The sequence below is a fragment of the Haliotis asinina genome, chromosome 11, assembly GCF_037392515.1.
Source record: "Haliotis asinina isolate JCU_RB_2024 chromosome 11, JCU_Hal_asi_v2, whole genome shotgun sequence".
Lineage (NCBI taxonomy): Eukaryota > Metazoa > Mollusca > Gastropoda > Lepetellida > Haliotidae > Haliotis > Haliotis asinina.
In genome coordinates, this window is record NC_090290.1 from 30334164 (window position 1) to 30357601 (window position 23438).

Consider the following 23438-nt stretch of genomic DNA (forward strand, 5'->3'; position numbering starts at 1 on the left):
CGTGAAAGTCCAATTTAGCACCCCAGGAAGGGTAATCCCGTGAAAGGGTCATAGGGGATACATCATGGTTTGGAAATAGGTGAAAATGTGAATCGGAGCTACAGCTCTCAAAACCAGCTCAAATGATAGAGGAGGGTTCCTGATGGAGTGCTAGAGGGTCCAAGCACAGGTTCGTGAAAGACAACTTTGCCACCCCCGGAAGGCTAATCACGTGAAAGGGTATAGTGGATGCATCATGGTTTGGAAAAAGGTAAAAAGGTGAATCGGAGCTACAGGTTTTAAAAACCAGCTCAAATGATAGAGGAGGGTTCCTGATGGAGTGCTAGAGGGTCCAAACACAGTTTCGTGAAAGTCAACTTTAGAACCTCAGGAAGGGTAATCACGTGAAAGGGTAATAGTGGATACATTATGGTTGGGAAATAGGCAAAAAGGGGAATCGGAGCTACAGTTGTAAAAACCAGCTCAAATGATAGAGGAGGGTTCCTGATGGAGTGCTAGAGCGTACAAACACAGTTTTGTGAAAGTCAACTTTGGCACCCCAGGAAGGGTAATCCCGTGAAAGGGTAATAGTGGACACATCATGGTTTTGAAATAGGTAAAAATGTGAATCGGAGGTACAGTTCTACAAACCAGCTCAAATGATAGAGGAGGGTTCCTGACGGAGTGCTAGAAGGTCCAAACACAGTTTCGTGAAAGTCAACTTTGGCACACCAGGAAGGGTAATCACGTAAAAGGGTAATAGTGGATACATCATGGTTTGGAAATAGGAAAAATATGAATCGGAGCTACAGCTCTCAAAACCAGCTCAAATGATAGAGGAGGGTTCCTGATGGAGTGCTAGAGGGTCCAAACACAGTTTCGTGAAAGTCAACTTTGGCACCCCAGGAAGGGTAATCCCGTGAAAGGGTCATAGGGGATACATCATGTTTTGGAAATAGGTGAAAATGTGAATGGGAGATAGAGCCCTTATAACCAGCTCAAATGATAGAGGAGGGTTCCTGATGGAGTGCTAGAGCGTACAAACACAGTTTTGTGAAAGTCAACTTTGGCACCCCAGCAAGGGTAATCCCGTGAAAGGGTAATAGTGGACACATCATGGTTTTGAAATAGGTGAAAATGTGAATCGGAGGTACAGTTCTACAAACCAGCTCAAATGATAGAGGAGGGTTCCTGACGGAGTGCTAGAGGGTCCAAACACAGTTTCGTGAAAGTCAACTTTGGCACCCCAGGAAGGGTAATCCCGTGAAAGGGTCATAGGGGATACATCATGGTTTGGAAATATGTAAAAATGTGAATCGGAGCTACAGGTTTTAAAACCAGCTCAAATGATAGAGGAGGGTTTGTGACGGAGTGCTAGAGGGTCCAAACACAGTTTCGTGAAAGTCAACTTTGGCACCCGAGGAAGGGTAATCACGTGGAAGGGGAAAAGTGGATACATCATGGTTTGGAAATAGGTAAAAATGTGAATCGGAGCTACAGCTCTCAAAACCAGCTCAAATGATAGAGGAGGGTCCCTCATGGAGTGCTAGAGGGTCAACACACATTTTTGTGAAAGTCAACTTTGGCACCCGAGGAAGGGTAATCCCGTGAAGCGGTCATAGGGGATACATCATGGTTGGGAAATAGGTAAAAAGGTGAATCGGAGCCACAGTTCTAAAAACCAGCTCAAATGATAGAGGAGGGTTCCTGATGGAGTGCTAGAGGGTCCAAACACAGTTTCGTGAAAGTCAACTTTGGCACCCCAGGGAGGGTACTCAGGTCAAAGGGTATTAGTGGATACATCATGGTTTGGAAATAGGTAAAATGTGAATCGGCGTTAGAGCTCTCAAAACCAGCTCAAATGATAGAGGAGGGTTCCTGGTGGAGTGCTAGATGGTCAATACACAGTTTCGTGAAAGACAACTTTGGCACCCCAGGAAGGCTAATCACGTGAAAGGGTGTTAGTGGATGCATCATGGTTTGGAAAAAGTTAAAAATGTGAATCGGAGCTACAGGTTTTAAAACCAGCTCAAATGATAGAGGAGGGTTCCTGATGGAGTGCTAGAGGGTCCAAACACAGTTTCGTGAAAGTCAACTTTGGCACCCCAGGAAGGGTAATCCCGTGAAAGGGTCATAGGGGATGCATCATGTTTTGGAAATAGGTGAAAATGTGAATGGGAGATGGAGCCCTTATAACCAGCTCAAATGATAGAGGAGGGTTCCTGATGGAGTGCTAGAGGCTACAAACACAGTTTTGTGAAAGTCAACTTTGGCACCCCAGGAAGGGTAATCAGGTCAAAGGGTAATAGTGGACACATCATGGTTTTGAAATAGGTAAAAATGTGAATCGGAGGTACAGTTCTACAAACCAGCTCAAATGATCGAGGAGGGTTCCTTACGGAGTGCTAGAAGGTCCAAACACAGTTTCGTGAAAGTCAACTTTGGCACACCAGGAAGGGTAATCACGTAAAAGGGCCATAGGGGATACATCATGGTTTGGAAATAGGTAAAAAGGTTAATCGGAGCTACAGGTTTTAAAACCAGCTGAAATGACAGAGGAGGGTTCCTGATGGACTGCTAGAGGGTCCAAACACAGTTTCGTGAAAGTCAACTTTTGGCACCCGAGGAAGGGTAATCACGTGGAAGGGGAGAAGTGGATACATCATAATTTGCAAATAGGTAAAAATGTGAATCGGAGGTACAGCTCTCAAAACCAGCTCAAATGATAGAGGAGGGTCCCTCATGGAGTGCTAGAGGGTCAACACACATTTTTGTGAAAGTCAACTTTGGCACCCGAGGAAGGGTAATCCCGTGAAAGGGTCACAGGGGATACATCATGGTTGGGAAATAGGTAAAAAGGTGAATCGGAGCCACAGTTCTAAAAACCAGCTCAAATGATAGAGGAGGGTTCCTGATGGAGTGCTAGAGGGTCCAAACACAGTTTCGTGAAAGTCAACTTTGGCACCCCATTGAGGGTACTCAGGTCAAAGGGTTATAGTGGATACATCATGCTTTGGAAATAGGTACAAATGTGAATCGGAGCTACAGGTTTTAAAACCAGATCAAATCATAGAGGAGGGTTCCTGATGGAGTGCTAGAGGGTCCAAACACAGTTTCGTGAAAGTCCAATTTAGCACACCAGGAAGGGTAATCCCGTGAAAGGGTCATATGGGATACATCATGGTTTGGAAATAGGTGAAAATGTGAATGGGAGCTACAGCTCTCAAAACCAGCTCAAATGATAGAGGAGGGTTCCTGATGGAGTGCTAGAGGGTCCAAGCACAGGTTCGTGAAAGTTAACTTTGCCACCCCCGGAAGGCTAATCACGTGAAAGGGTGTTAGTGGATGCATCATGGTTTGGAAAAAGGTAAAAAGGTGAATCGGAGCTACAGGTTTTAAAACCAGGTCAAATGATAGAGGAGGGTTCCTGATGGAGTGCTAGAGGGTCCAAACACAGTTTCGTGAAAGTCAACTTTAGCACCTCAGGAAGGGTAATCACGTGAAAGGGTAATAGTGGATACATTATGGTTGGGAAATAGGCAAAAAGGGGAATCGGAGCTACAGTTGTAAAAACCAGCTCAAATGATAGAGGAGGGTTCCTGATGGAGCGCCAGAGGGTCAACACACATTTTTGTGAAAGTCAACTTTGGCACCCCAGGAAGGGTAATCCCGTGAAAGGGTCACAGAGCATACATCATGGTTGGGAAATAGGTAAAAATGTGAATCGGAGCCACAGTTCTAAAAACCAGCTCAAATGATAGAGGAGGGTTCCTGATGGAGTGCTAGAGGGTCCAAACACAGTTTCGTGAAAGTCAACTTTGGCACCCCAGGAAGGGTAATCAGGTCAAAGGGTAATAGTGGATACATCATGCTTTGGAAATAGGTACAAATGTGAATCGGAGCCACAGTTCTAAAAACCCGCTCAATTGATAGAGGAGGGTTCCTGATGGAGTGCTAGAGGGTCCAAACACAGTTTCGTGAAAGTCAACTTTGGCACCCCAGGAAGGGTAATCAGGTGAAAGGGTAAAAGTGGATACATCATGGTTTGGAAATAGGTAAAATGTGAATCGGCGTTAGAGCTCTCAAAACCAGCTCAAATGATAGAGGAGGGTTCCTGGTGGAGTGCTAGATGGTCAATACACAGTTTCGTGAAAGACAACTTTGGCACCCCAGGAAGGCTAATCACGTGAAAGGGTGTTAGTGGATGCATCATGGTTTGGAAAAAGTTAAAAATGTGAATCGGAGCTACAGGTTTTAAAACCAGCTCAAATGATAGAGGAGGGTTCCTGATGGAGTGCTAGAGGGTCCAAACACAGTTTCGTGAAAGTCAACTTTGGCACCCCAGGAAGGGTAATCCCGTGAAAGGGTCATAGGGGATGCATCATGTTTTGGAAATAGGTGAAAATGTGAATGGGAGATGGAGCCCTTATAACCAGCTCAAATGATAGAGGAGGGTTCCTGATGGAGTGCTAGAGGCTACAAACACAGTTTTGTGAAAGTCAACTTTGGCACCCCAGGAAGGGTAATCAGGTCAAAGGGTAATAGTGGACACATCATGGTTTTGAAATAGGTAAAAATGTGAATCGGAGGTACAGTTCTACAAACCAGCTCAAATGATCGAGGAGGGTTCCTTACGGAGTGCTAGAAGGTCCAAACACAGTTTCGTGAAAGTCAACTTTGGCACACCAGGAAGGGTAATCACGTAAAAGGGCCATAGGGGATACATCATGGTTTGGAAATAGGTAAAAAGGTCAATCGGAGCTACAGGTTTTAAAACCAGCTGAAATGACAGAGGAGGGTTCCTGATGGACTGCTAGAGGGTCCAAACACAGTTTCGTGAAAGTCAACTTTTGGCACCCGAGGAAGGGTAATCACGTGGAAGGGGAGAAGTGGATACATCATAATTTGCAAATAGGTAAAAATGTGAATCGGAGGTACAGCTCTCAAAACCAGCTCAAATGATAGAGGAGGGTCCCTCATGGAGTGCTAGAGGGTCAACACACATTTTTGTGAAAGTCAACTTTGGCACCCGAGGAAGGGTAATCCCGTGAAAGGGTCACAGGGGATACATCATGGTTGGGAAATAGGTAAAAAGGTGAATCGGAGCCACAGTTCTAAAAACCAGCTCAAATGATAGAGGAGGGTTCCTGATGGAGTGCTAGAGGGTCCAAACACAGTTTCGTGAAAGTCAACTTTGGCACCCCATTGAGGGTACTCAGGTCAAAGGGTTATAGTGGATACATCATGCTTTGGAAATAGGTACAAATGTGAATCGGAGCTACAGGTTTTAAAACCAGATCAAATCATAGAGGAGGGTTCCTGATGGAGTGCTAGAGGGTCCAAACACAGTTTCGTGAAAGTCCAATTTAGCACACCAGGAAGGGTAATCCCGTGAAAGGGTCATATGGGATACATCATGGTTTGGAAATAGGTGAAAATGTGAATGGGAGCTACAGCTCTCAAAACCAGCTCAAATGATAGAGGAGGGTTCCTGATGGAGTGCTAGAGGGTCCAAGCACAGGTTCGTGAAAGTTAACTTTGCCACCCCCGGAAGGCTAATCACGTGAAAGGGTGTTAGTGGATGCATCATGGTTTGGAAAAAGGTAAAAAGGTGAATCGGAGCTACAGGTTTTAAAACCAGGTCAAATGATAGAGGAGGGTTCCTGATGGAGTGCTAGAGGGTCCAAACACAGTTTCGTGAAAGTCAACTTTAGCACCTCAGGAAGGGTAATCACGTGAAAGGGTAATAGTGGATACATTATGGTTGGGAAATAGGCAAAAAGGGGAATCGGAGCTACAGTTGTAAAAACCAGCTCAAATGATAGAGGAGGGTTCCTGATGGAGCGCCAGAGGGTCAACACACATTTTTGTGAAAGTCAACTTTGGCACCCCAGGAAGGGTAATCCGGTGAAAGGGTCACAGAGCATACATCATGGTTGGGAAATAGGTAAAAATGTGAATCGGAGCCACAGTTCTAAAAACCAGCTCAAATGATAGAGGAGGGTTCCTGATGGAGTGCTAGAGGGTCCAAACACAGTTTCGTGAAAGTCAACTTTGGCACCCCAGGAAGGGTAATCAGGTCAAAGGGTAATAGTGGATACATCATGCTTTGGAAATAGGTACAAATGTGAATCGGAGCCACAGTTCTAAAAACCCGCTCAATTGATAGAGGAGGGTTCCTGATGGAGTGCTAGAGGGTCCAAACACAGTTTCGTGAAAGTCAACTTTGGCACCCCAGGAAGGGTAATCAGGTGAAAGGGTAAAAGTGGATACATCATGCTTTGGAAATAGGTGAAAATATGAATCGGAGCTACAGTTCGAAAATCCAGCTCAAATGATAGAGGGGGGTTCTTAATGGAGTGCTAGAGGGTCCAGACACAGTTTCGTGAAAGTCAACTTTGGCATCCCATTGAGGGTAATCCCGTGAAAGTATAATAGTGGATACATCATGCTTTGGAAATAGGTAAAAATGTGAATCGGAGGCACAGCTCTCAAAACTAGCTCAAATGATAGAGGAGGGTTCCTGACGGAGTGCTAAAATGTACAAACACAGTTTTGTGAAAGTCAACTTTGGCACCCCAGCAAGGCTAATCCCGTGAAATTATAATAGTGGATACATCATGGTTTGGAAATAGGTAAAAATGTGAATCGGAGGCACAGCTCTCAAAACCAGCTCAAATGATAGAGGAGGGTTCCTGACGGAGTGCTAGAGTGTACAAACACAGTTTTCTGAAAGTCAACTTTGGCACCCCAGCAAGGGTAATCCCGTGAAAGGGTAATAGTGGATACATCATGGTTTGGAAATATGTAAAAATGTGAATCGGTGGTACAGCTCTCAAAACCAGCTCAAATGATAGAGGAGGGTTCCTGACGAAGTGCTAGAGGGTCCAAACACAGTTTCGTGAAAGTCAACTTTAGCACCCCAGGGAGGGTAATCAGGTGAAAGGTTTACAGGGGATACATCATGGTTGGGAAATAGGTAAAAAGGTGAATCGGAGCCACAGTTCTAAAAACCAGCTTAAATGATAGAGGAGGGTTCCTGATGGAGTGCTAGAGGGTCCAAACACAGTTTCGTGAAAGTCAACTTTGGCACCCCAGGAAGGGTAATCAGGTCAAAGGGTAATAGTGGATACATCATGGTTTGGAAATAGGTAAAAATGTGAATCGGAGCTACAGTTCTAAAAAACAGCTCAAATGATAGAGGAGGGTTCCTCATGGAGTGCCAGAGGGTCAACACACATTTTTCTGAAAGTCAACTTTGGCACCCCAGGAAGAGTAATCCCGTGAAAGGGTCATAGGGGATACATCATGGTTGGGAAATAGGTAAAAAGGTGAATCGGAGCCACAGTTCTGAAAACCCGCTCAAATGATAGAGGAGGGTTCCTGATGGAGTGCTAGAGGGTCCAAACACAGTTTCGTGAAAGTCAACTTTGGCACCCCAGGGAGGGTAATCAGGTCAAAGGGTAATAGTGGATACATCATGCTTTGGAAATCGGTAAAATGTGAATCGGAGCTACAGTTCTTAAAACCAGCTCAAATGATAGAGGAGGGTTCCTGACGAAGTGCTAGAGGGTCCAAACACAGTTTCGTGAAAGTCAACTTTGGCACCCCAGGAAGGGAAATCAGGTGAAAGGGTAAAAGTGGATACATCATGCTTTGGAAAATATGTGAAAAGATGAATCGGAGTTACAGTTCGAAAATCCAGCTCAAATGATAGAGGGGGGTTCTTAATGGAGTGCTAGAGGGTCCAGACACAGTTTCGTGAAAGTCAACTTTGGCACCCCATTGAGGGTAATCCCGTGAAAGTATAATAGTGGATACATCATGCTTTGGAAATAGGTAAAAATGTGAATCGGAGGCACAGCTCTCAAAACCAGCTCAAATGATAGAGGAGGGTTCCTCACGGAGTGCTAAAATGTACAAACACAGTTTCGTGAAAGTCAACTTTGGCACCCCAGCAAGGGTAATCCCGTGAAAGTATAATAGTGGATACATCATGCTTTGGAAATAAGTAAAAATGTGAATCGAAAGCACCGCTCTCAAAACCAGCTCAAATGATACAGGAGGGTTCCTGACGGAGTGCTAGATCGTACAAACACAGTTTTGTGAAAGTCAACTTTGGCAACCCAGCAAGGGTAATCCCGTGAAAGGGTAATAGTGGACACATCATGGTTTTGAAATAGGTAAAAATGTGAATCGGAGGTACAGTTCTAAAAACCAGCTCAAATGATAGAGGAGGGTTCCTGACGGAATGCTAGAAGGTCCAAACACAGTTTCGTGAAAGTCAACTTTGGCACCCCAGGAAGGGTAATCCCGTGAAAGGGTTATAGTGGATACATCATGGTTTGGAAATGTGTAAAAATGTGAATCGGTGGTACAGCTCTCAAAACCAGCTCAAATGATAGAGGAGGGTTCCTGACGAAGTGCTAGAGGGTCCAAACACAGTTTCGTGAAAGTCAACTTTAGCACCGCAGGGAGGGTAATCAGGTGAAAGGGTTATAGTGGATACATCATGCTTTGGAAATAGGTAAAATGTGAATCGGAGCTACAGCTCTCAAAACCAGCTCAAATGATAGAGGAGGGTTCCTGATGGAGTGCTAGAGGGTCAACACACATTTTTCTGAAAGTCAACTTTGGCACCCCAGGAAGGGTAATCCCGTGAAAGGGTCATAGGGGATACATCATGGTTTGTGAAAGAGGTAAAATGGTGAATCGGAGCCACAGTTCTAAAAACCAGCTCAAATGATAGAGGAGGGTTCCTAATGGAGTGCTAGAGAGTCCAAACACAGTTTCGTGAAGGTCAACTTTGGCACCCTAGGAAGGGTAATCCCGTGAAAGAAACATAGTGGATACATCATGGTTTGGAAATGGGTAAAAAGGGGAATCGGAGCTACAGGTTTCAAAAGCAGCTCAAATCATAAAGGAGGGTTCCTGGTGGAGTCCTAGAGGGTCAACACACTTTTTTGTGAAATTCAACTTTGGCACCCCAGGAAGGGTAATCCCGTGAAAGGGTCATAGGGCATACATCATGGTTTGTGAAATAGGTAAAAAGGTGAATCGGAGCCACAGTTCTAAAAACCAGCTCAAATGATAGAGGAGGGTTTCTGGTGGAGTGCTAGAGAGTCCAAACACAGTTTCGTGAAAGTCAACTTTGGCACCCCAGGGAGGGTAATCACGTGAAAGTATAATAGTGGATACATCATGGTTTGGAAATAGGTAAAAAGGGGAATCGGAGCTACAGGTTTCAAAAGCAGCTCAAATGATAGAGGGGGGTTCCTGATGGAGTGCTAGATGGTCCAAACACAGTTTCGTGAAAGACAACTTTGGCACCCCGGAAAGGGTAATCACGTGAAAGGGTAATAGTGGATACATCATGGTTTGGAAATATGTAAAAATGTGAATCGGTGGTACAGCTCTCAAAACCAGCTCAAATGAGATAGAGGAGGGTTCCTGACGAAGTGCTAGAGGGTACAAACACAGTTTCGTGAAAGTCAACTTTGGCACCCCAGGGAGGGTAATCAGGTCAAAGGGTAATAGTGGATACATCATGCTTTGGAAATATTTAAAATGTGAATCGGAGCTACAGCTCTCAAAACCAGCTCAAATGATAGAGGAGGGTTTCTGGTGGAGTGGTAGAGGGTCAACACACTTTTTTGTGAAAGTCAACTTTGGCACCCCAGGAAGGGTAATCTCGTGAAAGTATAATAGTGGATACATCATGGTTTGGAAATAGGTAAAAAGGGGAGTCGGAGCCACAGCTCTCAAAACCAGCTCAAATGATCGAGGAGGGTTCCTGGTGGAGTGCTAGAGAGTCCAAACACAGTTTCGTGAAAGTCAACTTTGGCACCCCAGGAAGGGTAATCCCGTGAAAGGGTAATAGTGGATACATCATGCTATGGAAATATGTAAAAATGTGAATCGGTAGTACAGCTCTCAAAACCAGCTCAAATGATAGAGGAGGGTTCCTGACGAAGTGCTAGAGGGTCCAAACACAGTTTCGTGAAAGTCAACTTTGGCACCCCAGGGAGGGTAATCAGGTGAAAGGGTGATAGTGGATACATCATGCTTTGGAAATAGGTAAAATGTGAATCGGAGCTACAGCTGTCAGAACCAACTCATATGATAGAGGAGGGTTTCTGGTGGAGTGGTAGAGGGTCAACACACTTTTTTGTGAAAGTCAACTTTGGCACCCCAGGAAGGGTAATCTCATGAAAGTATAATAGTGGATACATCATGGTTTGGAAATAGGTAAAAAGGGGAGTCGGAGCCACAGCTCTCAAAAGCAGCTCAAATGATCGAGGAGGGTTCCTGGTGGAGTGCTAGAGAGTCCAAACACAGTTTCGTGAAAGTCAACTTTGGCACCCCAGGAAGGGTAATCCCGTGAAAGGGTAATAGTGGATACATCATGCTATGGAAATAGGTAAAATGTGAATCGGAGCTACAGCTCTCAAAACCAGCTCAAATGATAGAGGAGGGTTCCTGATGGAGTGCTAGAGGGTCAACACACATTTTTCTGAAAGTCAACTTTGGCACCCCAGGAAGGGTAATCCCATGAAAGGGTCATAGGGGATACATCATGGTTTGTGAAATAGGTAAAAAGGTGAATCGGAGCCACAGTTCTAAAAACCAGCTCAAATGATAGAGGAGGGTTCCTAAAGGAGTTCTAGAGAGTCCAAACACAGTTTCGTGAAGGTCAACTTTGGCACCCCAGGAAGGGTAATCCCGTGAAAGTATAATAGTGGATACATCATGGTTTGGAAATGGGTAAAAAGGGGAATCGGAGCTACAGGTTTCAAAAGCAGCTCAAATGATAGAGGAGGGTTCCTGATGGAGTGCTAGAAGATCCAAGCACAGTTTCGTGAGAGGGAACTTTGGCACCCCTTGAAGGGTAATCAGGTGAAAGGGTAATAGTTGATACATCATGCTTTGGAAATAGGTAAAATGTGAATCGGAGCTACAGCTCTCAAAACCAGCTCAAATGATAGAGGAGGGTTCCTGATGGAGTGCTAGAGGGTCCAAGCACAGATTCGTGAAAGTCAACTTTGGAACCCCAGGGAGGGTAATCAGGTCAAAGGGTGATAGCTTATACATCATGGTTTGGAAATAAGTGAAAAGGTGAATCGAAGCTACAGTTTTAAAAACCAGCTCAAATGATAGAGGAGGGTTCCTGATGGAGTGCTAGAGGGTCCAAACACAGTTTCGTGAAAGTCAAACTTAGCACCTTTAGGAAGGGTAATCCCGTGAAAGGGTCATAGTGGATACATCATGGTTTGGAAATAGGTAAAAATGTGAATCTGAGCTACAGCTCTCAAAACCAGCTCAAATGATAGAGGAGGGTTCCTGATGGAGTGCTAGAGGGTCAACACACATTTTTTTGAAAGTCAACTTTGGCACCCCATGAATGGTAATCCCGTGAAATGGTCTTAGGGGATACATCATGGTTTGGAGATAGGTAAAAATGTGAATCGAAACTACAGCTCTCAAAATTACCTCAAATGATAGAGGAGGGATCCTGATGGAGTGCTAGAGGGTCAACACACATTTTTGTGAAAGTCAACTTTGGCACCCCAGGAAGGGTAATCCCGTGAAAGGGTCATAGGGGATACATCATGGTTTGGAAATAGGTGAAAAGGGGAATCGGAGATACAGCTCTCAAAACTAGCTCAAATGATAGAGGAGGGTTCCTGATGGAGAACTAGAGGGTCCAAGCACAGTTTCGTGAGAGTCAACTTTGGCACCCCCGGAAGGGTAATCAGGTCAAAGGGTAATAGTGGATACATCATGGTTTGGAAATAGGTAAAATGTGAATCGTAGCTACAGCTCTCAAAACAAGCTCAAATGATAGAGGAGGGTTCCTGATGGAGTGCTAGAGGGTCAACACACATCTTTGTGAAAGTCAACTTTGGCACCACATGAATGGTAATCCCGTGAAAGGGTCATAGGGGATACATCATGGTTTGGAGATAGGTAAAAATGTGAATCGAAACTACAACTCTCAAAATCACCTCAAATGATAGAGGAGGGTTCCTGATGGAGTGCTAGGGGATCCAAGCACAGTTTCGTGAGAGGCAACTTTGGCACCCCAGTAAGGGTAATCCCGTGAAAGGGTCATAGCGGATACATCATGGTTTGGAAATAGATGAAAATGTGAATCGGAGCTACAGGTTTCAAAACCAGCTCAAATGATAGAGGAGGGTTCCTGATGAAATGCTAGAGGGTCCAAACACAGTTTCGCCAAAGTCAACTTTAGCACCTCAGGAAGGATAATCCCGTGAAAGGGTCATAGTTGATACATCATGGTTGGGAAATAGGCAAAAAGGGCAATCGGAGCTACAGTTGTAAAAACCAGCTCAAATGATAGAGGAGGGTTCCTGATGGAGTGCTAGAGGGTCAATACACAGCTTCGTGAAAGTCAACTTTAGCACCCCAGGAAGGGTAATCAGGTGAAAGGGTAAAAGTGGATACATCATGCTTTGGAAATAGGTGAAAATGTGAATCGGAGCTACAGTTCGAAAATCCAGCTCAAATGATAGAGGGGGGTTCTTAATGGAGTGCTAGAGGGTCCAGACACAGTTTCGTGAAAGTCAACTTTGGCACTGCAGGAAGGGTAATCTCATGAAAGTATAATAGTGGATACATCATGGTTTGGAAATAGGTAAAAAGGGGAATCGAAGCCACAGTTCTAAAAACCAGCTCAAATGATAGAGGAAGGTTCCTGGTGGAGTGCTAGAGAGTCCAAACACAGTTTCGTGAAAGTCAACTTTGGCACCCCAGGAAGGGTAATCCCGTGAAAGGGTAATAGTGGATACATCATGCTATGGAAATATGTAAAAATGTGAATCGGTGGTACAGCTCTCAAAACCAGCTCAAATGATAGAGGAGGGTTCCTGACGAAGTGCTAGAGGGTCCAAACACAGTTTCGTGAAAGTCAACTTTGGCACACCAGGGAGGGTAATCAGGTGAAAGGGTAATAGTGGACACATCATGCTATGGAAATATGTAAAAATGTGAATCGGTGGTACAGCTCTCAAAACCTGCTCAAATGATAGAGGAGGGTTCCTGATGGAGTGCTAGAGGGTCCAAACACAAATTTGTGAAAGTCAACTTTGGCCCCCAGGGAAGGGTTATCCCGTGAAAGTATAATAGTGGAAACATCATGGTTGGGAAATAGGTAAAAATGTGAATCGGAGGTACAGCTCTTAAATCCAGTTTAAATGATAGAGGAGGGTTCCTGATGGAGTGCTAGAGGGTCCAAACACAAATTTGTGAAAGTCAACTTTGGCACCCCAGTTAGGGTAATCAGGTCAAAGGGTAATAGTGGATAAATCATGGTTTGGAAATAGGTAAAAAGGTGAATCGGAGCCACAGTTCTAAAAACCAGCTCAAATGATAGAGGAGGGTTCCTGAAGGAGTGCTAGAGAGTCCAAACACAGTTTCGTGAAGGTCAACTTTGGCACCCTAGGAAGGGTAATCCCGTGAAAGTATAATAGTGGATACATCATGCTTTGGAAATAGGTAAAATGTGAATCGGAGCTACAGCTCTCAAAACCAGCTGAAATGATAGAGGAGGGTTCCTGATGGAGTGCTAGAGGGTCCAAGCACAGATTCGTGAAAGTCAACTTTGGAACCCCAGGGAGGGTAATCAGGTCAAAGGGTGGTAGCTTATACATCATGGTTTGGAAATAAGTGAAAAGGTGAATCGAAGGTACAGTTTTAAAAACCAGCTCAAATCATAGAGGAGGGTTCCTGATGGAGTGCTAGAGGGTCCAAACACAGTTTCGTGAAAGTCAACTTTGGCACCCCAAGAAGGGTAATCCCGTGAAAGGGTAATAGGGGATACATAATGGTTGGGAAATAGGTGAAAAGGTGAATCGGAGCCACAGTTCTAGAAACCAGCTCAAATGATAGAGGAGGGTTCCTGGTGGAGTGCTAGAGGGTCAACACACTTTTTTGTGAAAGTCAACTTTGGCACCCGAGGAAGGGTAATTCGGTCAAACGGTCATAGTGGATATAACATGGTTTCGAAATAGGTATAAATGTGAATCGGAGCCACAGTTGTAAAAACCAGCTCAAATGTTAGAGGAGGGTTCCTGGTGGAGTGCTAGAGGGTCAACACACTTTTTCGTGAAAGTCAACTTTGGCACCCCAGGAAGGGTGATCCCGTGAAAGGGTCATAGGGGATACATCATCGTTTGGAAATAGGTAAAAATGTGAATCGGAGCTACAGGTTTTAAAACCAGCTCAAACGATAGAGGAGGGTTCCTGATGGGAGTGCTAGAGGGTCAACACACTTTTTTGTGAAAGTCAACTTTGGCACCCCAGGAAGGGTAATTCGGTGAAAGGGTCTTAGTGGATACATCATGGTTTGGAAATAGGTAAAAATGTGAATCGGAGCTACAGGTTTTAAAACCAGCTCAAACGATAGAGGAGGGTTCCTGATGGAGTGCTAGAGGGTCCAAACACAGTTTCGTGAAAGTCAACTTTGTCACTCCAGGAAGGGTAATTCAGTCAGAGGGTCATACTGCATACATCATGGTTTGGAAATAGGTAAAATGTGAATCGGAGCTACAGCTCTCAAAACAAGCTCAAATGATAGAGGAGGGTTCCTGATGGAGTGCTACAGGGTCAACACACATTTTTGTGAAAGTCAACTTTGGCACCCTAGGAAGGGTAATGCCGTGAAAGTATATTAGTGGATACATCATGGTTTGGAAATAGGTAAAAATGTGAATCGGAGGTACAGCTCTCAAAACAAGCTCAAATGATAGAGGAGGGTTCCTGATGGAGTGCTACAGGGTCAACACACATTTTTGTGAAAGTCAACTTTGGCACCCTAGGAAGGGTAATGCCGTGAAAGGGTCATAGGGGATACATCATGGTTTGGAAATATGTAAAAATGTGAATCGGAGCTACAGCTCTCAAAATCACATCAAATGATAGATGAGGGTTCCTGATGGACTGCTAGAGGGTCCAAACACAAATTTGTGAAAGTCAACTTTGGCACCCCAGAAAGGGTAATCCCGTGAAAGGGTAATAGTGGATACATCATGGTTGGGAAATAGGTACAAATGTGATTTAGAGGTACAGATCTTAAATCCAGCTCAAATGATAGAGGAGGGTTCCTGATGGAGTGCTAGAGGGTCCAAACACAGTTTCGTGAAAGTCAACTTTGGCACCCCTTAAAGGGTAATCACGTGAAAGGGTTATAGTGGATACATGATGCTTTTAAAATAGGTAAAAATGTGAATCGGAGCTACAGGTTTTAAAACCAGCTCAAATGATAGAGGAGGGTTCCTGATGGAGTGCTAGAGGGTCCAAACACAGTTTCGTGAAAGTCAACTTTAGCACCCCAGTTAGGGTAATCAGGTCAAAGGGTAATAGTGGATACATCATGCTTTGGAAATAGGTAAAATGTGAATCGGAGCTACAGGTTTCAAAACCAGCTCAAATGATAGAGGAGGGTTCCTGATGGAGTGCTAGAGGGTCCAAACACAGTTTCGTGAAAGTCAACTTTGGCACCCCAAGAAGGGTAATCCCGTGAAAGGGTAATAGGGGATACATAATGGTTTGGAAATAGGTAAAAAGGTGAATCGGAGCCACGTTCAAAAAACCAGCTCAAATGATAGAGGAGGGTTCCTGGTGGAGAGCTAGAGGGTCAACACACTTTTTTGTGAAAGTCAACTTTGGCACCCCAGGAAGGGTAATTCGGTCAAAGGGTCTTAGTGGATACATCATGGTTTGGAAATAGGTAAAAAGGTGAATCGGAGCTACAGTTCTGAAAACCAGCTCAAATGATAGAGGAGGGTTCGTGATGGAGTGCTAGAGGGTCCAAACATAGTTTCGTGAAAGTCAACTTTGTCACCCCAGGAAGGGTAATTCAGTCAAAGGGTCATAGGGGACACATCATGGTTTGGAAATAGGTAAAAATGTGAATCGGCGTTAGAGCATTCAAAACCAGCTCAAATGATAGAGGAGGGTTCCTGGTGGAGTGCTAGATGGTCAATACACAGTTTCGTGAAAGTCAACTTTGGCACCCCAGGGAGGGTAATCAGGTCAAAGGGTAATAGTGGATACATCATGGTTTGGAAATCGGTAAAATGTGAATCGGAGGCACAGTTCGAAAATCCAGCTCAAATGATAGAAGGGGGTTCTTAATGGAGTGCTAGATGGTCCAGACACAGTTTCGTGAAAGTCAACTTTGGCATCCCATTGAGGGTAATCCCGTGAAAGTATAATAGTGGATACATCATGCTTTGGAAATAGGTAAAAATGTGAATCGGAGGCACAGCTCTCAAAACCAGCTCAAATGATAGAGGGGGGTTCCTGACGGAGTGCTAGAGTGTACAAACACAGTTTTGTGAAAGTCAACTTTGGCACCCCAGCAAGGGTAATCCCGTGAAAGTATGATAGTGGATACATCATGCTTTGGAAATAGGTAAAAATGTGAATCGGATGCACAGCTCTCAAAACCAGGTCAAATGATAGAGGAGGGTTCCTGACGGAGTGCTAGAGTGTACAAACACAGTTTTGTGAAAGTCAACTTTGGCACCCCAGCAAGGGTAATCCCGTGAAAGGGTAATAGTGGACACATCATGGTTTTGAAAGAGGTAAAAATGTGAATCGGAGCTACAGCTCTCAAAACCAGCTCAAATGATAGAGGAGGGTTCCTGATGGAGTGCTAGAGGGTCCAAACACAGTTTCGTGAAAGTCAGCTTTGGCACCCCAGTTAGGGTAATCAGGTCAAAGGGTAATAGTAAATACATCAAGGTTTGGAAATAGGTAAAAATGTGAATCGGAGCTACAGGTTTCAATACCAGGTCAAATGATCGAGGAGGGTTCCTGATGGAGTGCTAGAGGGTCCAAACACAGTTTCGTGAAAGTCAACTTTGGCACCCCAGTTAGGGTAATCAGGTCAAATGGTAATAGTGGATACATCATGGTTTGGAAATAGGTAAAAATGTGAATCGGAGCTACAGGTTTCAAAACCAGCTCAAATGATAGAGGAGGGTTCCTGGTGGAGTGCTAGAGGGTCAACACACTTTTTCGTGAAAGTCAACTTTGGCACCCCAGGAAGGGTAATCCCGTGAAAGTGTCATAGGGGATACATCAGGGTTTGGAAATAGGTAAAAATGTGAATCGGAGGTACAGCTCTTAAAACCAGCTCAAATGATAGAGGAGGGTTCCTGATGGAGTGCTAGAGGGTCCAAACACAGTTTCGAAAAAAAACTCAACTTTGGCCCCCCAGGTAGGGTAATCAGGTCAAAGGGTTATAGTGGATACATCATGGTTTGGAAATAGGTAAAATGTGAATCGGAGCTACAGGTTTCAAAACCAGCTCAAATGATAGAGGAGGGTTCCTGATGGAGTGCTAGAGGGTCAACACACTTTTTTGTGAAAGTCACCTTTGGCACCCAAGGAAGGGTAATCCCGTGAACGGGTCATATGTTATACATCATGGTTTCGAAATAGGTAAAAATGTGAATAGGAGCTACAGTTCTGAAAACCAGCTCAAATGATAGAGGAGGGTTCGTGATGGAGCGCTAGAGGGTCCAAACACAGTTTCGTGAAAGTCAACTTTGGCACCCCAGGAAGGGTAATTCAGTGAAAGGGTCATGCTGCATACATAATGGTTTGGAAATAGGTAAAATGTGAATCGGAGCTACAGCTCTCAAAACCAGCTCAAATGATAGAGGAGGGTTCGTGCTGGAGTGCTAGAGGGTCCAAACACAGTTTCGTGAAAGTCAACTTTGACACCCCAGGGAGGATAATTCAGTCAAAGGGTCATACTGCATACATCATGGTTTGGAAATAGGTCAAATGTGAATCGGAGCTACAGCTCTCAAAACCAGCTCAAATGATAGAGGAGGGTTCCTGGTGGAGTGCTAGAGGGTCCAAACACAGTTTTGTGAAAGTCAACTTTGGCATCCCAGGAAGGGTAATCCCGTGAAAGGGTAAAAGTGGATACATCATGGTTTGGAAATAGGTAAAAATGTGAATCGGAGGTACAACTCTTAAAACCAGCTCAAATGATAGAGGAGGGTTCCTGTCGGAGTGCTAGAGGGTCCAAACACAGTTTTGTGAAAGTCAACTTTGGCACCCCAGGAAGGGTAATCCCGTGAAAGTGTCATAGGGGATACATCAGAGCTTGGATATAGGTAAAAATGTGAATCGGAGGTACAGCTCTTAAAACCAGCTCAAATGATAGAGGAGGGTTCCTGATGGAGTGCTAGAGGGTCCAAGCACAGTTTCGAAAAAAAACTCAACTTTGGCACCCCAGGTAGGGTAATCAGGTCAAAGGGTAATAGTGGATACATCATGGTTTGGAAATAGGTAAAATGTGAATCGGAGCTACAGGTTTCAAAACCAGCTCAAATGATAGAGGAGGGTTCCTGATGGAGTGCTAGAGGGTCCAAACACAGTTTCGTGAAAGTCAACTTTGGCACCCCAAGAAGGGTAATAACGTGAATGGGTAATAGGGGATACATCATGGTTTGGAAATAGGTAAAAATGTGAATCGGAGCTACAGTTATAAAAACCAGCTCAAATGATAGAGGAGGGTTCCTGATGGAGTGCTTGAGCTTCCAAACACAGTTTCGTGAAAGTCAACTTTGGCACCCCAGGAAGGGTAATCAGGTCAAAGTATGATAGTGGAAACATCATGGTTGGGAAGTAGGTAAAAAGGAGATTCGGAGCCACAGGTTCTAAAACAAGCTCAAATGATAGAGGAGGGTTCCTGATGGAGTGCTAGAGGGTCCAAAGACAGTTTCGTGAAAGTCAACTTTGGCACCCCAGGGAGGGTAATCCCTTGAAAGGGTCATAGGGGATACGTCATGGTTTGGAAATAGGTAAAAATGTGAATCAGAGCTACAGCTCTCAAAACCAGCTCAAATGATAGAGGAGGGTTCCTGATGGAGTGCTAGAGGGTCCAAACACAGTTTCGTAAAAGTCAAATTTAGCACCTGAGGAAGGGTAATCCCGTGAAAGTATAATAGTGGATACATCATGGTTTGGAAAAAGGTAAAAATGTGAATCGGAGCTACAGCTCTCAAAACCAGCTGAAATGATCAAAGAGGGTTCCTGTAGGAGTGCTAGAGGGTCAACACACTTTTTCGTGAAAGTCAACTTTGGCACTCCAGAGAGGGTAATCAGGTCTAAGGGTAAAAGGGGATACATCATGGTTTGGAAATAGGTAAAAATGTGACTTTCACGAAAGTGTTTGTTAAATCTCTAGCACTCCATCAGGAACCGTCCTCTATCATTTGAGCTGGTTTTGAGAGCTGTAGCTCCGATTCACATTTTACCTATTTCCAAACCATGATGTATATACTACTACCCTTTGAGCTGATTACCCTCCCTGGGGTTCCAAAGTTGACTTTCACAAATAAGTGTGTTGACCCTCTAGCATTCCACCAGGAACCCTCGTCTCGCATTTGAGGAGGTTTTTAGAACTGTGGCTCCGATTAACATGTTTACCTATTTCGAAACCATGATGTATCCACTATGACGCTTTCACGGGATTACCCTTCCTGGGGTGCCAAAGTTGACTTTCACGAAACTGTGTTTGGACCCTCTAGCACTCCATCAGGAACCCTCCTCTATCATTTGAGCTGGTTTTTAGAACTGTAGCTCCGATTCACATTTTTACCTATTTCCCAACCATGATGTATCCCCTATGACCCTTTGACCGAATTACCCTTCCTGGGGTGCCAAAGTTGACTTTCACAAAAAAGTGTGTTGACCCTCTGGCACTCCATCAGGAACCCTCCTCTATCATTTGAGCTGGTTTTGAGAGCTGTAGCTCCGATTCACATTTTACCTATTTGTAAAGCATGATGTATCCACTATTACCCTTTGACCTGATTACCCTCCCTGGGGTGCCAAAGTTGACTTTCTCGAAACTGTGTTTGGACCCTCTAGCACTCCATCAGGAACCCTCCTCTATCATTTGAGCTGGTTTTGAGAGCTGTAGCTACGATTCACATTTTACCTATTTCCAAAGCATGATGTATCCACTATTACCCTTTGACCTGATCACCCTCCCTGGGGTGCCAAAGTTGACTTTCACGAAACTCTGTTTTGACCCTCTAGCACTCCATCAGGAACCCTCCTCTATCATTTGAGCTAGTTTATGGAATTGTAGCTCCGATTCACATTTTCACCTATTATCCATAGCATGATGTATCCACTATTATACTTTCACAGGATTACCCTTCCTGGGGTGCAAAATTTGACTTTCACAAAACTGTCTTTGGACCCTCTAGCACTCCATCAGGAACCCTCCTCTATCATTTGAGGTGGTTTTAAAACCTGTAGCTCCGATTCCCCTTTTTACCTATTTCCAAACCATGATGTATCCACTATTATACTTTCACGGGATTAGCCTTCCTGGGGTGCCAAAGTTGACTTCCACAAAAATGTGTTTGGACCCTCTAGCACTCCATCAGGAACCCTCCTCTGTCATTTGAGCTGGTTTTAAAACCTGTAGCTCCGATTCACATCTTTACCTATTTCCAAAGCATGATCTATCCACTATTATACTTTCACGGGATTACCCTGCCTGGGGTGCTAAATTTTACTTTCACGAAACTGTGTTTGGACCCTCTAGCACTCCATCAGGAACCCTCCTCTATCATTTGAGCTGGTTTTGAGAGCTGTAGCTCCGATTCACATTTGACCTATTTCCAAAGCATGATGCATCCACTATTACCCTTTGACCTGCTTACCCTCCCTGGGGTGCCAAAGTTGACTTTCACCAAACTGTGCTTGGACCCTCTAGCACTCCATCAGGAACCCTCCTCTATCATTTGACCTGGTTTTGATTGCTGTAGCTCCGATTCACATTTTTACCTATTGCCCAACCATGATGTATCCACTATTACTCTTTCACGGGATCAACCTTCCTGGGGTCCCAAACTTGACTTTCAGAAAAATGTGTGTTGACCCTCTAGCACTCCATCAGGAACCCTCCTCGATCATTTGAGCTGGTTTTGAGAGCTGTAGCTCCGATTCACATTTTTACCTTTTTCCAAACCATGATGTATCCACTAGTATACTTTTACGGGATTACCCTTCCTCAGGTGCTAAATTTGACTTTCACGAAACTGTGTTTGGACCCTCTAGCACTCCATCAGGAACCGTCCTGTATCATTTGAGCTGGTTTTGAGAGCTGTAGCTCCGATTCACATTTTTACCTATTTCCAAACCATGATGTATCCACTATCACCCTTTGACCTGATCACCCTCCCTAGGGTGCCAAAGTTAACGTTCACTAAACTCTGTTTTTACCCTCTAGCACTCCATCAGGAACTCTCCTCTATCAGTTGAGCTAGTTTTTAAAACTGTAGCTCCGATTCACATTTTTACCTATTTCCAAAAAAATGATGTATCCACTCTTTTACTTTCACGGGATTACCCTTCCCGGGGTGCCAAAGTTGACTTTCACGAAACTGTGTTTGGACCCTCTAGCACTCCATCAGGAACCCTCCTCTATCAGTTGAACTGGTTTTCAGAACTGTAGCTCCGATTCACATTTTTACCTATTGCCAAGCCATGATGTATCCCCTATGACCCTTTGACCGAATTACCGTCCCTGGGGTGCCAAAGTTGACTTTCACGAAACTGTGCTTGGACCCTCTAGCACTCCATCAGGAACCCTCTTCTATCATTTGAGCTGGTTTTTAGAACTGTATCTCCGATTCCCCTTTCTACCTATTTCCCAACCATGATGTATCCCCTATGACCCTTTCACGTGATTACCCTTTCTGAGGTGCTAAATTTGACTTTCACGAAACTGTGCTTGGACCCTCTAGCACTCCATCAGGAACCCTCCTCTATCATTTGAGGTGATTTTGAGAGCTGTAGTTTCGATTCACATTTTTACCTATCTCCAAACCATGATGTATCCCCTATGACCCTTTTTACGGAATTACCATTCATGGGGTGCCAAAGTTGACTTTCACAAAAATGTGTGTTGACCCTCTAGCACTCCATCAGGAACCCTCCTCTATCATTTGAGCTGGTTTTGAGAGCTGTAGCTCCGATTCACATTTTTACCTATTTCCAAACCATGAGGTATCCACTATGACCCTTTCACGGGATTACCCTTCCTGATGTGCTAAGTTTGACTTTCACGAAACTGTGTTTGGACCCTCTAGCACTCCATCAGGAACCCTCCTCTATCATTTGAGCTGGTTTTTAGAACTGCAGCTTCGATTCACCTCTTTACCTATTTCCAAACCATGATGTATAAGCTATTACCCTTTGACCTGATTACCCTTTCTGGGGTGCCAAAGTTGACTTTTACGAATCTGTGCTTGGACCCTCTAGCACTCCATCAGGGACCCTCCTCTATCATTTGAGCTGGTTTTGAGAGCTGTAGCTCCGATTCACATTTTACCTATTTCGAAAGTATGATGTATCAACTATTACCCTTTGACCTGATTACCCTTTAAGGGGTGCCAAAGTTTCCTCTCACGAAACTGTGCTCGGACCCTCTAGCACTCCATCAGGAACCCTCCTCTATCATTTGAGGTGATTTTGAGAGCTGTAGTTTCGATTCACATTTTTACCTATTTCCAAACCGTGATGTATCCACTATGACCCTTTCACGGGATTACCATTTATGGGGTGCGAAAGTTGACTTTCACAAAAATGTGTGTTGACCCTCTAGCACTCCATCAGGAACCCTCCTCTATCAATTGAGGTGGTTTTGAGAGCTGTAGCTCCGATTCACACTTTACCTATTTCAAAAGCATGATGTATCCACTATTACCCTTTGAACTGAGTACCCTCCCTGGGGTGCCAAAGTTGACTTTCACGAAACTGTGTTTGGACCCTCTAGCACTCCATCAGGAACCCTCCTCTATGACTGGAGGTGGTTTTAAAACCTGTAGCTCCGATTCAAAATTTTACCTATTTCCAAACCATGATGTATCCCCTATGACCCTTTGACCGAATTACCCTTCCTGGGGTGCCAAAGTTGACTTTCACAAAAAAAGTGTGTTGACCCTTTAGCACTCCATCAAGAACCCTCCTCTATCATTTGAGCTGGTTTTGAGAGCTGTAGCTACGATTCACATTTTACCTATTTCCAAAGCATGATGTATCCACTATTACCCTTTGACCTGATTACCCTCCCTGGGGTGCCAAAGTTGACTTTCACGAAACTCTGTTTTGACCCTCTAGCACTCCATCAGGAACCCTCCTCTATCATTTGAGCTAGTTTATCGAATTGTAGCTCCGATTCACATTTTCACCTATTATCCAAAGCATGATGTATCCACCATTATACTTTCACAGGAATACCTTTCCTGGGGTGCAAAATTTGACTTTCACAAAACTGTGTTTGGACCTTCTAGCACTCCATCAGGAACCCTCCTCTATCATTTGAGGTGGTTTTAAAACCTGTAGCTCCGATTCCCCTTTTTACCTATTTCCAAACCATGATGTATCCACTATTA